Genomic DNA, 16,662 nt, shown 5'->3' with positions numbered 1-16,662 from the left:
AGACAGCAGACATTAGGCAGCAAAGCAAGATTTGCCCTCTTCTTTTGAGTAACAGCATCTCTAAGAAAAATCTGAGGACACAGCTTTTCTGCAGCTTTTACAAGCTTAAATAGGTGATAATTGCTTTTTAATTACTGCTGCTGGCCAGGAAGGACTTTTTCCTAAACTATGTCTTAACAGAAATATGATAAGCAGTTGGTAAATTTTAAATTCCTGAGAAAAAATTTTAGAGAAACTAGTGGAAACTAATTATTCATAGTTTCATTTCTCATGCTGCATCAGAAGCTTCATTCTTGAACCATATATTCATCACCACCTTGGTTTAGGGCTTGTGTTTAGATCTCACTGTTTCTAAATTAGCTATCAGCTTAATGCTTAATCATGGGGATTATTCTTTGCCTTTGGCTGGAAGGAGCTATGTTTGGGGCTGTAGGTGTGTGGGGAGGTTGATTCACCCTGATCCGGGATCTCTGTACGTTGGTAGCCCAGGGAATCTCACGCTTGCCTGGCTGCAGGTCCTGAAGGAACCACCAAGGTTCACAATTTTGTCTCCTCCTGCTCACTCTCTCTTCCTTCCTTGCTGGTGAGTGGTCTGCAGTACAGCTTTCTTGCTGCTATGCCCAAGGCCTCTGACAACTCCATAACACTGTGGGTTTTGGTGGAATTGCTTCCCACTTCCCTGCAATTTGCCTTCCAGATTTCCTCCTGCCACTCCATATCTGTCCCAGCAATACACAGAATAGTCTCCTCTCTGATCTGCTTTTCTATCATGGCCTGCATTTGAAAAGTAAGCAGTATATACAGCAGAGCAGAAAATTATTTAGTAATCTAGCCAGTTTCATCAGGATGAACTGTGTGGTTAAAATAAATCGGATTTCAAGAATTCAGCAGTTATGCTGTGGAGAAAGAAATAATAGTTTAAAAAAGTGTACAGATGCCAAATGGATTAGAACTTAATGGCTGGTGTGTAGAATTCAAAATCAACAAGGATTTACTACAAGGCTCTGCTTTAAATATATAAATGGACTCTCAATAGTGGATGAGAAAGGCCGAATCTTAGTGCTTTATGAGAATGATTTTGTGACTCAAATGTTTTCTCCGATGACCTGCGATTCAAATTAGAAACCGTGGAAATGAATTTAAGGGGCATCATCATTAAAAAAAAAAAAGTCATTCAAGTTAGTAGAGAAGTAAACATCTGTCTTGAGAGAGGTAGATTTAAGAGCTTCAAAACAAAAGAGGTAAACAATAAGAGGGTAGAAAAAATTTAGGGTGGAAGAAGGACTTAGAAATTCATTAATTCTGGCTTGCTGAATAATAATCATAAGTGTTTTGTCTAATATGTAATTAAATTAGATATTATCTGTTAAAACTGTTCAGCCTGCTCTAATAACCAAGGAAACCAATCCTGAGTCCAGGTGTTAGCTCCCACACTCCCTAAGGTTTTCCTGACCTTGGGGATATTCTCTCATTTAATGATAGTATCAATAATAGTATTAAAGAATAGGATAAGGCATATTCTCCTCTTTTATATAATCTTCAACATGCACAGCAGCACACCTGGGACCTGCTGCCCATGTCCTACATTAAAGGAGTCATGCGTGACTTGGCAAAGCCAAGATTAAAAAATGTCAGATACCATGCTATATACCAAGTCATAAGCTGCTGCAAGAATCTAGCATGAGCCCAATGTAAAGAACTAGTTTAAATTCCATGTAAAGTTTTGACTCCCTCAGATTTTAGTGGCATTTACTACTTCCTTGTAGCTCATGCTGTTCTCTGCAGCAAGCCCATCCATGCTGGTTCCGTCTTTACCTTCCATTTCTCTTCTGCATGCTTCTATTTTAAATCATTGATGTGTAAGTTATTTTTGCATAAACTGTGTATGACTTAGAGCTATGTGTCTGCCTCCCATCAGGGTCTTACAGCCTAATGGATAGCATGTGTGGACTTAAAAAGTGTTGGGTCCTGGTCAAGCCTTTTCCCCACACTGTGAACAAGTCATGGCCCCAGTGACAGGGAGTTGATGACAGCAGCTCTCATTTCTGCAGGTGCTTGAGACCTCGGGGGGAAAAGCACTTTTTTAAATGCTGTGTTTTACGGTGGAGTATTTCTTTCCAGGTACTTGCCTGTCTGTTGGAGGGTTATAAAACAGAGCAGCTTCATAAGGGCTAAAATTCTTTGAAATACCTGTTTCTGCAGAAGTATATTTGAGCAATACAAATAAGCCCTAGCTTAGGAGATACCTGCTTGGTTATGAATTTAGCTATTATCCAGTCTTCCTAAGTGTCTCCAAGAGGCGTCAGTGTACACAAGTGAGACTTTACCTGTGGAGTTTTCCTAGAATAATGACAGAATGGAAAGATTGAATTCTGTTTTTCTGAGCTCTTGAAGCCAAAAGCCTGTCCTTTTCTGCGCCTAGTGCTAGCTTTGTGGAAAAAAAAAAAATAAAAATACAGCCTTGTTTTTGTCATGGTGCTCTAGCCAACACACAGCTGAAGTCTGATGTCTGATTTCCAGATACGGTATTTGAGATTTGTTGTGAAGTGAGAAGGTCCAAAGCCAAGCCTGCTGGAGCTGCCAGTTTTCTGGTCGGAGTGCTTGCTCTAGTTTATAAAGCTTTGCATAATATACCCTCACTGTGTTGTCTTTTAGAGCTGAAAGAATGCAAAAGTCTAGCAGGGCAGCTTTGGACAAGGGAATGTGTATTTATTGGGGAAAATGGGGCTTTATTGGGGAAAATGTGATGAAATGGCTTCCTATTCAACACAACCCTTATTTGGTGACAACTTCCTTGCAAGCACAAACAGACTTATTGGGAAACTGAGGAGGAATCAGTATCAAAGATAAGCATGTGAGAAAAAGAAAAACAGGATGAAATATAACCATATAATTCATTTCATGGCTGCCTGGACACATACTGGGAACAGTCTGGTAATGCTGGGGGTATCCCCCTACCCCAGCCCCCAAACATTACCCTCTCTCATGCTCACTTCACACATGTCCCCCTTGTTCTATGGTCCCCAGTTTGCCAGTCATGGATCCCAGGGGCAATGTGCAGGAGTGGTGTAGCAGTTCCAGGTGCACACACAGGGAGGAGGTTTGTGCTGCTGTTCATGTTGTCCAGGGCATTCTGTTTCTGCAGCTCAGTTCCCGAGGCTCCTTTTCTGAGGACTAACTTGGTGCAGGGAATGGGACCAAAAAGTGAACATGAGGTCAGGCTGAGAGTTTCCATCTTGGTCACATTTTGCTACCTGCTCTTTCAGTGGCATTCATCAAAGTCGCCTGAAAATTGTGTCCTGGAGAAATAGCTTGATTGAATACTTAAGTTTTAAACTTAGCACTGCTCTTATTTTTCCCCAAGTCACCTGTATATTAGAACTTTTAACCTTTAGATTGTGCCAATTGATCAAATGTTCCTCTGTGGTTATTAAAGTTTGATTTTTTTTTTCCCTTTCAAATGATAGCAAAAATCTGCTCCTGACTTGTGAGGAAGGCTCGAGACCTTACCAAATGAAAGCCTGAAACCATGGAAGAGCATTTGTTGCTCACACAACATACTTCTCTTTAAGTACAATCTAAAGGCAAATTATTTTTCATCCCTTGTTAAATGGATAAACAATCATTGAAAGGGAAGGAGGTGTCTCCCAAATGTTAAGAGATAGAGGAGCAGTTCCTCATTTTCATATGGGTAAGCATTATGGCAGGGCAAATTGATTAACTAAAAAGGTGACTCTTGGTTTATGTAAAAGGAGAAATGGGCCTGCAGGATGCTCAGATATGATCAGCTACCACAGACTGGTCCAAAAGAAAACATTAAACCTCAAAGAAATTAACACTAAACTAAGGAAAAATCATAAATCTTCAATCCAACAAGATAAAGAAATAGCCTAGGGAAAAAATTCAAACCAGATCAGAAATTCAAGAAAGATTCTGCCCATGGAACTCATAGGCACAGTGTCTGAGATCTGCAATCAGTACCAGATGCTACTGATGCGTTGTGGAGCCTGTAACAAAGACATGCTGGACCCATTCAGCCCAAGCAGGAAGCCTTGCAGATTAAATTTGTATTAGTTGGAGCCTGTAGATTGCTTTAGCAAGCAAAATTGAGCCTGGGTGTTAAGATGATCTGGATCAAGAAATCCAAATTAGGTTTCCTCCTTAAAGAGGAACGAGCACATTTTGGCACCACTTTTTCATAACGGTTTTAGAAAGAAAATATTTGGAAACAGATGCAGTAAGTTTCTGTATATTAAATCCAGTCTGTGAAATAAAACTACTCTCTCTGACTGCACAAAACAGTCAGAAGACTCCTGGAACAAAATCCTGCCTAAATTTCATGTATGTTTTAAGGAAGACTCTTGAAACATTAATAAGTGGCGAGTGGATGGCACATTCTGACATGTGCTGGGAAGTATGCACAGGTGAAATGCAGGATGGTTTGCAATGTTTAAAAAGCAAACAAGATGTGGGCTTCCACTTTGAATATCATAAGGATCACAGCATATTACATTAATGGAGGCTATTCTAGCATGGAATGAAAGCCACATTTGGAACAATCTCTGCAGCTCTGGTTTAGGACACTGGGGAGAGTAATATAAAATGACTCCAGGGTGGAGCACAGGTTGCTGGAGGGAGCAGCCACTGTTGTAACCTACATTATTTTGTAGTTAAAGAGAAGGGAAAAATGTTGCTTTGGTAGGAAATCCTAGTGAGCAGGCACATATGGGGAGTGAATTTCCCAAGGGGGAGTTAACCCCTGAACTGAAAGCTTGTGTAGCCCTATGTGCTATACAAGTCCCACTAGCTGGCAGTGCAAGTGGTGCCTAAGCATCCCACTGGGTGTTTGCAGAGGGGTAAAACACTCTGTTCCTTTGGCTGCTCTGAAAATGCACCATGCCAGAGCTCGCGTTACTCCCGGGGGGAGGTGTGTTTGAGTGTTGGTGTGCTCCCGGCAGCCTTCCTCAGCCAGAGGGGTGGGCCTTGCCAGCATCATTGTGCAGTTGAGGTCATGGCTGGGGCTACGAACTGGCACCAGCCTTCCTCTGCCTGGCCCTTCCATCTCTCATCTTTACCTTAGGCTTAATCTCCCTTGTGCTTTTTCTGGGATGTGTGGTCACGTTCCATTTTGCGTCATGGCTAAATCACTTCCAAATACTGCAAGTGGGGGAAGGTAGGGAGAGCACCTGGAGGCACCATCCTGGAGTAGATTGACAGCAGCATCTTGATGGGTTTGCTGATCTCTTGTCCAAATTAATTTTCTCTGGTAGTTTTGGATATCCCAGCATGAGACCTGGACAATCGCAGGTGTGCAGAACCCTCCCAACCTGCAGCAGTGCCTTGCTGCCTCCAGCTTGGGGTTGGCAGGTCTGATGTAGATTTTTCCCCTATCTTTTGACCCCTTGGGTTTGTAATGAGATGTACATCGCGTGCTGTGTGTAGAGAGTCTTGTTGCTGGAAGATTCAGACTGCTGTTCTCGCACAAAGAAAACAAGCCCCGCTGTTAGCTGCATTCCCCTAGGCTGCTGAGCACCCCGTGCAACATTTTACACTCAGCAGAGCTTAGCGGAGTTAAAAATAGTTCTTGTTGTCAAAATATTTCTTGGTAGTAAAAATGTCCTTAGGATACTTTGTGAAATGGTAACCTTTGGACCAACCGGGGTAAGGAAAAATCAGAACATGATTTTTAACGCCACAAAAAAAAAAAAGTTCATCTTAATTGTGCAATATGGGAGAAAGGTTAAGAGCAGAGAAAACTGGCATCACCTTGGGGAGGGAAAGAATGGAATTTAAACAGAGATCTAAGGGTGAGTACATAATGTAAGATATTATATCTTCTTTAAGTATTTTTCCTTCAGTGCTTGAAATTTTATCTGGGAGAAAATGTCTGACTCAGTGTAGTGCATGAAGGTCTTGCTGAGAGTCTTTGAATTCAAGGAAGGGTAAAACCTGGCCTTTCACTTTTAATTTGATTTTAAAGGGTAATTAAAATTCTAAATTTGGCTCCCAAGTTATAATTTCTAAAAACAAGCTTAGATAAGTGTTTCCACCCTAGGAAAAAAACACCCTCAGTGATAAAGGATTGCTCTGCGCAAATGCACGTTCCTGTGTGAAGTCTCAGACCTGGGTCATACACTGTAAATAAGTGAATGTATTAAGTGAACAGAAATTTAAATTAACAGAGGGCATTACTGAGAGAAATGCATACAATAAATAGGGAGTGAGTTGTGAAAGATGGCTTGATGATTTTTTTCATTTTAATAACTGTAGCTAGAGTTAAATGTATCAGATAAGGCAAATTGCTTTAAGGCTGTGTGATTTCTGGCTTATTACTCTCTGTTTTATTTTAGCAATACTAGTACATTTCCTTATACCTGTTTTCTAGTCTTTGGTCTGGAGATACTGCTTTGTATTTTGAAGTTAAATACAATATACTTAATGCCATGTAAATCTCCGCTGTTGGGTACTATATGATATCATATTATTCTGGTACTACACACTTAACCTGAATTAGAGAACTGCTGGGTGAGAAGGCTTTATCCCCTATAGATTTGTAGTAACCTCTAAATAAATTCTATGAGGACTTAAAGAAAATAATTAAAAAGTGAAGTCAAAGCTATATAATCTAGATACATTGCATCATAGTTTGGAGTTTCATGGAATATTCTCTGAAAGTGAGTTTTTTTTCACGTATATAATTGACTTTTAGAATTATCAGCTTATAAATAAACTGTAATGCATAAAATCAGCTCTAATATGATTGCTTACTAAATATAAATATTTCACAAACAGCTCTCTGCCCAAAGAGCTCAACCTCTGGCTAATGGGCATATTTGGAAGATAGTATTCCAGAAAAGGGCTTGTGGGAGAGAGTTATCAATACTATCAGTCTTACTTCACCCCTCTGAAAGGAAACCCCCAAGCAGAAGGAGAAGAAAAACAGTCTACTGGAGACTAGTGATCTTATACATTTTAAATAACAATTGGTCTTAATGTAGAAGTCGCAGTGTCAGTTCTCTGGGACAAAGACCCTATGTCCCTGTTTTCATTAGCAACTACTGACTGTATTTTGAGTGCTATTTAAATAATAATTATCAATAAGGGAACAGAATAATAACATTGAGAGATTCAATTTCCCAACAGCTCTCTCAATACAGTCTTCCATGGATTGCTTTTCCTATTTTATCTATGAAATCCTGCCTTCTGTAGTAGAAAACATCTCTGACTGTAAGGAGCACAGATGAAAAGCTTGCTGACACACAGAGACAAGACATCATAATACCTCCCAAAAATCACTGAAAAAACATCTCATTTCCTACTATTTGTATGGTAAGAGGAGTAAGTGAGTGTTTACAAATAATTCTAGTAGAGGTCTTGTAAAGGCCTGTCTGCCTGCAATTTAAATATAAAACTCCACTAAAGATGAAGGACTGGGGTGTTTTCAGCCAAACTTGGAGCTGCTTGGAATTTTTTTGGTCACTGGAATTTTTCTGTACACCCCATGAACTTGCAGCCAGCAGGAAAGGATGAGGGTGTAACTCCCAGCTGAGCCCTGGGTGGCTCTGGGGGCATGCTGGATGTGGGCTGTGGTATTCAGCTCTCCCGGGCTTTTTATGGTTGCTGTGTGTTGGAGCTATTAAACTGGCATTTTTTTTTAAACAGAACCCCTACATTTGTTATGCTTGTGTGCAGAAGAAATGTTAAGGGGAAGGTTTTTCTCTGCGGCGGCCATCTCATAGTGTAAGAGCATGTGGTGCAGAAATGGGGCTTTCTGGAGGAGGTGATTGTGGGGACTTGGGGAACTCAGTGGCCTGAATGCACCGAATCATCCGAGTGAACTGTGAGATCCACGCGGAGGTCAGGGAAGGGATCTTTGTATTTTACACTGGCACGGCTGGGAGCAGAGTGTGGCCTTTGCAGTCCTTGGCTCCGCTCTGGCGCTCTGGACTCCTATGCAGTGTTAACCCTCTTTTGTGTCATTTTTGTGGTTTCTAGCTGAGTTCTGAACTTTGCTGTTTTCTTTTAGGAAATAAAAATGGAACATCGTGTTGTCGTCCTGGGTTATATGCGGTCCTGGATGCTTAATGTGTTTTTAGAGGAATTTCATTTAAATGTGCGTATTCATTTTGCTGCCCACCAGATCCACAAAAGCCTTGGGTCTTGGGAACATGTACCATATAATTGACTTTATCTGTGTGTTTTCTGTGTCAGGGATGTCAGGCATCCAGTGCCTGGGACACAGCAGTGTTGGGAGAATGTAAATGTCTGTGTCTGTTGTAAAGAACAAATGTTTCTGGTGCTTCCAGCTTCTGAAGGCAATGCTTGAGATAAGGCTTAAATATGGTGCAGTTTAAGGTACTTAGGAATAGACCTAACACTTCCTCAGTTGCTTCCTAAAAGTGTTAACTTCTAATACTCACACATTAGTGAAACTGATTTCAGTGACATTTAGTTTGTATGAATGTGGCTCTGAGATGATTTGTATTAGTTGTTTTTCTGAGTGTGAATCAAGAACTTGCTTGTGCAAGACAATGATAAGGAAAGAACCAAAAATAATGGCAGTCCTAAAAATGCCATGTAGCATTGTCCCTGTGTCATGGCATGGGATCCAACAGCAACCTTCATTAGCTAAGCACTGAACTGGCTTTTTCTGCATCCTTCTTTTGACATTCTAATTTTCCTAATTTTTCATTTTGTACTCCTGAAATTCAAGCTAGAAAGGAACCTGATGCCCAACTCTGTGGGGCAGAAGAGGATGATCTGTGCTAAGCAGTTCTCCTTGCATATGTATGAAGCCAATTTTCTTTAGACAGATTTCTTTAGATAAATCAATGCTTTATCTTTAAAACTCTGTATGACTCAAATCCTGTTTTGGCTTATAGCACAACAGATTACTTTGAAATGCACAGCTGCATGTATGTGCGTAAAATATGTAAATGCTACCAATATTTTTTAAAATAAAAGCTAAAAAGATTTGGGGCCCAATCCCTCAAAATTTCAGTGGGATGTTGGCTCCAAAGCAGACCTAGAAAAGCCCTGCAGAACTGTCACCAAGCTGGGAGGTACTTAACAGTTTTGGACTTCACAGATGCCCAAGAGCCTGTTTCTGTGCTCTCATCCAGGACACTTTGGTCTTGCCCGAGCCAGAGCAGCTCATCTGTCTCCTTGTCCCACGGGGACTCTGCATGCCATTTTCCTCTCTGCTGTGCCTCCTCAGGCCAGCTGGGAGGAGAAACCCTCTTCTCACTCCCTATTCTGCCAAGATTTTACCAGGCAGGATTTTGCATTTTACTTTGCATTTGGATAGGAAATTGGGTCATATTCTGTGGCCTATAGGATAAACGTTTCCTGGGTCCTTCTGGACTTTTAGTATGATAGGAGACTGTGCAGAATAACTGCTGTGGTCTCTTTTCTGTTTATAAATATATTCTAAATAATTAGGGAGACCAAAAGAGGCATCCCAGGGTGTGATTCCTGATCCAAAACTCTTTTGTATTATTATAATAACCAGGTTGTGGGCAAAACAAAACAGTTTTAGGGCGGGGACTCAGGAAAACCTCTCCTCCCACATGAGTATCCTGAAGTTTGGATTCTGATTTGCACAGAGGAATACATTTAAAGAAGAGGTGTTGGAGAGAGCTGAGGCAGGAGTCGTCTGGAAGCTCCTTATTTTCCTAGGAAAATAATGCTGGTGCACATTTCCCTCCTCTTCAGCAGAAGCTGTGGAATTTGCTGTTTGTATGCTGGATGAACTTCCCAGCCCCTCTGCTGCTCAGAGGATGGATGCAGCCATCACACCCTCCTCTCACTGTGCTCAAAATCTGGTCTCTGCTTTTTAAATGAAGGGGCTTATGAGTTTTTTTTCTCAGGAGATGTCAGGCCATGAATCATGGTGGGAAGGGAGGCATTTCCTGGTTAGCAGTGTTGAGCCCCAGAAAGAGGCACATCCCAAGGATTGAAAGCTTCCCTTTGGATTAGCTCTAGGTATGTTAACTATTGGTGTGTTCCATTTTGGCACCTAATTAACTGCCTGTGCTCCCTGGGAGCTAAGGCACTGACATCAGGCTATGCGTTTTGCTCTAAGGAACAAAGTTCAGAGACTCTTCTGTCTCCTTCTGAACTCGTGGAAGGCTGAAAATCACGTTGAAAGTCCTGAAAAACAGGAGGGACAGTTCTTTCTGTGCAGGATCGTACTACATGTCTGAGCCAGGACTGCTGTGAGCAAACCTAAGCTGTTAAAAAGATGGCTTGAATACAGCATGGGACTCAGCGGAGGAATTTAATCCCTGTCCATCTTGATTACAGCCTGATCTGCTCACTCCTTGTCACTCCTTGGGCAAATATAGTTCTCTCTCTCTTTTTTTTTTTTTTTTTTAACAGTTCCAACAGTGGGTTTTCTCCCTGTATATGGCCAAAACTTCTGTTGCCAGAAGATGGCTGTGACCGCAGCTGTATAGTTTAGATGGCAGAATGCAATGTTGGATATAACCTGGCTGCTGTTAGGTCTGCCGGGAACCGGCTGGCACACACCTGGAAAATGGCCGTGGGATGTTAAATGACAGCCTGAGATACAGACACTTGGTTTTGGCACATCAGGCCAGGCTCCAGAAAAGGGAAAAAGGGAACAAGCTCCTGGGACTTGTTCGGAGGCAGCAGTTGGGGATTGGGGATTTCAATTTGGATGCCCCGAGTGGGAAACATTTTCACGTGGGGGGGGGGGGGGGGGGGAGGGCGCATAAGGAGGACGGCTCTCAACAGGAGCCTGGTTTGGGTGGAGCAAGTGTGCCGAAGGGAAAAGCACCGTGTCCGGACCGGGTCCCTCTGGGAAGCGACCTGTGAAGGTGCCCGAAGGCAGCGCAAAGGCTGCCCAGCGCATCCCCCCGGTAGGGACGGCTCCAGGAGGGGTGGGAGCCGGGGACGCGGGGCCGGTCTGGCACCCGGCAGCGGGCGGGAGGGCCATCCCTGTATCCCCCCCACGCCCGGCGGAGTGCGCCGGGGTCAGCGCTCCCACCTGCGCGGCGGGGCGGGCCGGGGCGGGGCGGCGTTCGGGCCCTGCGTGGCCGCTGCAGCCGCGCCCCGCGCCCGGGAGGCGGCGGCGCCGCCGCCGAAGGTGCCTCCCCGCCGGCAGCAGCGGCAGCGGGAGCGGCGGCGGCAGCAGCGGCAGCAGCAGCCACAGCCACCGGCACCGGCACCGGCACAGGCACGGCCGCCACCACAGCCACCGCCGCCGGCGCGCACCGGCTCCGCGGCACGGCGCCGGCAGGTGATGGAGCGGATGAGCGGGGAGCGGGTTGCGGGAAGCGAGAAGCGGGAAGCGGGGGGCGGGCGGCGGGGATCAGCCGGCTGCTGCGGGGAGGCTGATCCGGCGGGAGACGAGGCGGAGAGGTGCGTGGAGCCGCAAGTTGATTCGGGTGTGGGGGCACCGGGCGGGCAGCGGGAGCCCCGCGGGATCCGCGCTCGCCCGGTGCGGGACGTCCCCCAGCCCCGGGGCTGGGGGCTCCGGGCTCGCGGCTGGGCAGAAACTTCAGCCGGGGTCTGGCAGGAGGGTGCGCGTTCCCGTGGGGACGAGGCTCGGTTCAAAACCACTGAACAGTTCGTTTGGGGGAAACCTTTATAACTCCAGGCACAAAATGCTTTCCTGTAGGACACACGAGCACCAGATTTTTAAAATGAAAGCGCTGCCGAAAGCCTTGCAAGAGGAGCTTCGCTTGGCAAGCCTGCGTACGCTTTTAATAAGGAAAATATACTGTCTTCCAATTGGATGCAAAAAATAGAGCTGAATTATTACTTCCTAAATCTATCATGATTCCTGGCTTTCAGTTAGGAGAGCTTTCGGGGGCCATAGTGCCGCAGCCATCATGTTCCCTAAATATCTCCTAATCCCCAAGCAAACAAAAGTCTGTTGGTGTTTAGTGGGTTTGGTGCATGTAGGTCATAGCCGTACTTCATTCTTGATTCATAGTTACTTTATGTTGGTACAGATTCATTGCTTCTGCTCAGCCCAGCATTTTGGCAGGGTCCTCTCTTGCAACGGAACTGGGGGACCTTCTGAATGAAGCTAACAAGTAAAATATGCTTTGAAATGGAGTGCAGATGGAAAGCCTCTTAAGTATTGTGTTGCACAACAGTGCACTCTCTGTGTATGCCATTCGGCTCACAAAACTTTGGGTTTTTTGAATGCATTCACAATCTGAGCTGGACCCTGTGCTGTTCAGAAATATCATGCATTAATGTCTGGAACAACAGCAGTTCTGATGATAAAGGTTAATTCATCTATCTCCTGACAGTACTTTTGATGCCTGACACCTCTGGTCAGCACATTTCTTAGAAGTGTGTATGTGTCCTAAGTTTTTAATTTCAAGATATTATATTGTTGAATAAGAAGAGTAATTGGTATTTGCTGGCTCAGGTGGGTGGTGTGTCAACTTTTCTAGAGCTGTTTTGTGAGTTATGCAGCTCTCCCCTGCATTCTACAGCATCACTGTGGATTGCTGTTTCATATTGACTGATAGTAATAGACTGATAGTAACACCCTTGACAACAGAAAGTGAGGTTCTCTATCCATGCATCTCACCTTTTCTTCACAGTAGGGAGTGTCCCTTTGGCTCCATCTCCTGGCTCAAAAAGAGGATCCCCCTTAATTGAGAAGGTATGGAGAGATGGGAAGCCTCTGGATGGTATTGGTAAAAAGTGGGTGGAAAGGGTAATGAAGGCTTTTTCTTCATCTTGAACTATGTGATCTTGGGATCTGTTACACCAGGGTAGCCCCACTCTAGTTGGAAGCTGGGAATTAGGTTCTCACTTTTATTTCATGTGAAGAAAGCAGGTCTCTTATGTTATTACTTCTTATATCTTGGAAGGATTTTTGACTTAGTGACTAAATATTATTGTGGTATTTAGACAATAATAATTTAGTATTTCATTCCTCGCATGGATCTGCTGGAAGGGTTAGTCATCTTGCCTGATACATCTCTGTATGTGATCTTTCAGTGGAAATGTGTTAATGATATATCCTTTATGTCATGATTTTTCTGCATGGTCAGGAAAGTGTGTTACCTGCAAATTATGAATCCACTTGAAATAGAAAACCTGTGGCACTGTGGAAGGATCTTGCTGTGATTTAGCAGATGTATGACTATGCATGGACTTTGGATGTGAGCAGAGGGAATCATAGTCTGCAAGTACAGTGGGATGGCAGGATCTTTCCTTTGTGGAGGATCTTTTGCGTGCCCTGTCTTTACTGGAGAACAACTTTCTTCAAGTGTCAAGGACAGGAGGAAAAGAGCCTTAACCAGACTGTAGAATCAGGGTACGTGTCCTACCTGTCATGGCCAGACTTCTGTGTCTACTCACTGTACCCCAAACTGAAAGGGGAAGGTGACAGGCTGTTCTGTCACTGATATTTGGTCCCTGAGGGGTTGGTGGGGGTAGCAAAGCAATAAGGTACAACTCTGAAATTGTAAAGATCTGTTTTGTTTTTATATGGATGTCCTGTGTATTCCAGCAAGTGCCAGACAGTATGTCACTATGTGCCTACATATATCAGTGCCATTTAGTCCTTCACTGTTATTGCTTAAAGTATGATAAATTATGTGGTATTGGGATAAGGACTGACAAAGATAGCATGGTGTGGTGTGGGTGCTACCTATGTTTTTTTATTTGTGTGGCACTCTCAAAGTGTATATAACTCTACTTATGGACACTGTTTTCTTCTGCCCTGGTGCATGCCTCTGTTTGCATGCAGGGGCATTCTTCCTATCACATGCAGTCTGGGAGGCAGCAGAGGGGATCAGAGAAGGGGACTGGTGGGCTGTGGTGGCTCAGGGCTTCTCTCTGGTCGTCCAGAACCCCTCCCTTGAGGCTGAACATTGGTGACACTCTGAAAGTATGTTTTGTCCACCAAGTCCACTGCAAGGGGAGAAAAAAGATGTTTCTCAGATGTGCTCTGTATATCTTTTAAAGTCTGTGCCTAGCTTTTTACCATGCTTTGTGCCTGATAGGACTACAGAGCCACCACCACCAGCCTCCGAGGCTGAGCTGAATTATTTTCTGAATTGTGTATCACCAAGAGACACATCAGCTCAAGAGATTCCAGCTGCAGAACGTGTGTGTGCAGAGTGTCTTGTTCAGATGTTATTTCCTTAATAAAATTGCTTGTTTGGCATGAAGAATTGTTGGCTGGTTTGGGCGTTAGGATTTTCCCCCTCCCTTCTTCTAGCCCTGGGATACAACAGTCAAGTTGCCTTCTCTCTGGCTGGTTTTGTAAGTTAATTTTAAGGTCCACAGTCCTGATAGAGCTGTGACTGCAGGGAACTTGAGGTGGTAGCCTGTTTGAAACGTGTGGGTAGAAATGGATGCTGTTGTGGGTACCGTGTTTCCTGAAGAACTAAAGAAAGGCAGCAGCCCCTGAGGAATTCTTCAAGGGGGAGCTGCCTACAGCCAGCTTCATGAAAATATGGGCTATAAGGACCCTAGTGCAGTTTGTGTTACTTGAATATGCCCTGACTTTACACACAGACTCAGACACGTGCGCTTTCATTCCCTGTAGGCTGACGCCCCTTTCTTCAGGTTTGTCACTTTTCTTCTTCCGTGTTCCTCCTTCTCCTCCTCCAGTCCTTGCCCTGTGGTAGCTGTAGCTCCGGTGGAGAGGTTGGGTTTGCAGCAGAGCCTGCACTGCCTGTGAGATGGTACACAACTTGTGAAGCAGGATTTGGTACCTCTGCTCTACCTGATGAACGAGAAATGTTTTGCTTGGCATAGGAATGCTGTCACTCGTGGAGTAGTTGCACTCAGTGTTTTGCTAGGCTAAACATTTGTAACAGACTGAGACTGCTAATGAGGAATAATACATTCAGCTAAAATACACAGTGGAATTCTCTTGTTGTAGGCCAAAACGTAGTAAACGAGTGAGAGCTTAGTCCAGGATTCAGGGAATATGTTGCCTTTTCTGCAGAGTGCTCTGTGAGTGTTGATAGTGATCAGTGGTTGAAATCACGTGAGCCAAAACCTAGCACAGGTCCTGGCCCATTTTCCAGAGTTCTCGGGAGCTGGGGTGTGTAGAAATACTTTGATTTGAGGACAGAACCTCAGCCCACCTGATGTCTCAGAGGTCCATCTCCAGGGCTTGTGGTTGTTGGGAAGGTGGTTGCAGCACTCTGTGTTGTCTCAGTGCAGGGCCAGCTCAGGTCAAGTAGATCCATAAAGCATTAGGATAACATGGCTCTGCTTCTTCTAGACCTGCATGGGATGCAGCATGGCTGTGTTTGCTTAGCCCTGTGCTGGAGTGACCTGGCCCAGGTGTGTTGGTTTTGGGGCGTGTCATACCCATGTCATGTTTCGTTATTTCATATACAGCTCTCCTCTTGACAGTGGGTGATGAACTAAATCTAATGTTATGTAAATCTAATGTAAATCTGAAACACAAGTTGAACACTGCAACGGGAAGGCTGTTGGTGTAGCTGCCATCGTTGCTTTCTGGAGGTTTAGATTCACATTGGCATAGTTCACTTGGTTTGTCCCATGGCATCTCTAGCACTTTCTACAGCATTGAGATGCTCTTGGCTCCAGATGAATTCTGCCAAAGCTTAAGATTTGCAGTAATTTGCAGAATTTGACCTTTTGTCTCAAGAAATGGGTGTGGCTTCCAAGTACTACTGTGAGTATGTACAAAATAGTCAGGGAATGTATTTGCAAATCCTGTAGTTGCTGGTGAGCTGGGAGAGCAGCAAGGGCACTGTTGATGTTTTTGACACAGGAGTTGCAGAAAGGAGCAGGAATCTCACCCTACTGAACAGGAAGGAAGCTAATTTTCAAGTTCTTGCCTGTAAACCAGGATGGTCAAGAATGCCTCGGTGGGGTCAGACTTCTGTGCTGCTTGTTCACAGGTCATCTTGCAGTCCAGCTAACAATACCAGGCAAAAGACCTTTGTCCTGTGTCTTTGAACACTGACCTTCCTCTTTTGGGGCAGGATATTTTGCGATGTGGGTTGACCCAGTTATAGCTGTGGTGGTCTTCTAGGTCAAAGCTGAAAGAGCAGAGGGAAGGAGGATGCAGCCACCAAAGCAAAAAGTTATTGAGATCCTTAAACACACTGACATGTAGGAAACAGGTTTTAAAAGACCTGTTTAAAATATGAATGAGCGTGAGATGTAAATTACTTGCTAAGAAGCCAACTTCCAGAGACAGGATAACCATAGGGGACTGCTTGGCTTGTACTGTATATTCGTCTGATTGGCTGAAGTTCCTGGCTCTTTTCCAGATGTTTTAATGTGAAAATATTTATTGAAAGTGATGTCTTGATTCCGTGGGTCTTGACCAGTGACCTCAGGATAAGTGTGACCTGCTAAGCTGATACTCAGGCCTTCTTCGGATTGAGTACAAAAGAGATTTGTTTGTAGACTAACTGGCATCTCCGGTGTGAATTCTCCATTGCTTGGTTGATGATGAGCCAACTGATAAGAAATTGGGGAAAGTTGCTTTCTTCAGCAAAGGGAAGTTACTTCCTGTGTATCTCCTGGGAAGAGGGCTGTGGAGGATGTAGAAATGCTTTCTGCATGAAGTCACCTCAGCTCTTCCATGTTGTTGATGAAATAAAGGTGAAAAACGTTTAAAATGCTTTTGATAGGCACCGCCTGCCTAACAAGACCCAAAAGTGATGCAAG

At 44.2% G+C, this 16,662-nt stretch overlaps 1 protein-coding gene across 4 annotated transcripts in view; it reads left to right on the top strand.

The window, feature by feature from the left end:
* PDZD2 (PDZ domain containing 2) overlaps positions 1 to 16,662 on the top strand; it is a 138,610-nt gene that overhangs the window by 9,591 nt on the left and 112,357 nt on the right. The window contains exon 1 of one of the 4 annotated variants that reach the window (XM_064642514.1): positions 10,805 to 10,883. The exons of the other annotated variants lie outside the window; for them this stretch is intronic. The gene's annotated coding sequence lies outside the window, so the exon portion shown is untranslated. Of the gene's footprint in view, positions 1 to 10,804; positions 10,884 to 16,662 lie in introns of those variants that run through there. 4 annotated transcript variants of the gene reach the window in all.

The sequence above is a fragment of the Pseudopipra pipra genome, chromosome Z (genome assembly GCF_036250125.1).
Source record: "Pseudopipra pipra isolate bDixPip1 chromosome Z, bDixPip1.hap1, whole genome shotgun sequence".
Taxonomy (NCBI): Eukaryota; Metazoa; Chordata; class Aves; order Passeriformes; family Pipridae; genus Pseudopipra; species Pseudopipra pipra.
The sequence above is the reverse complement of the archived record's forward strand: the minus strand, read 5'-3'. Positions and strand labels throughout refer to the sequence as shown.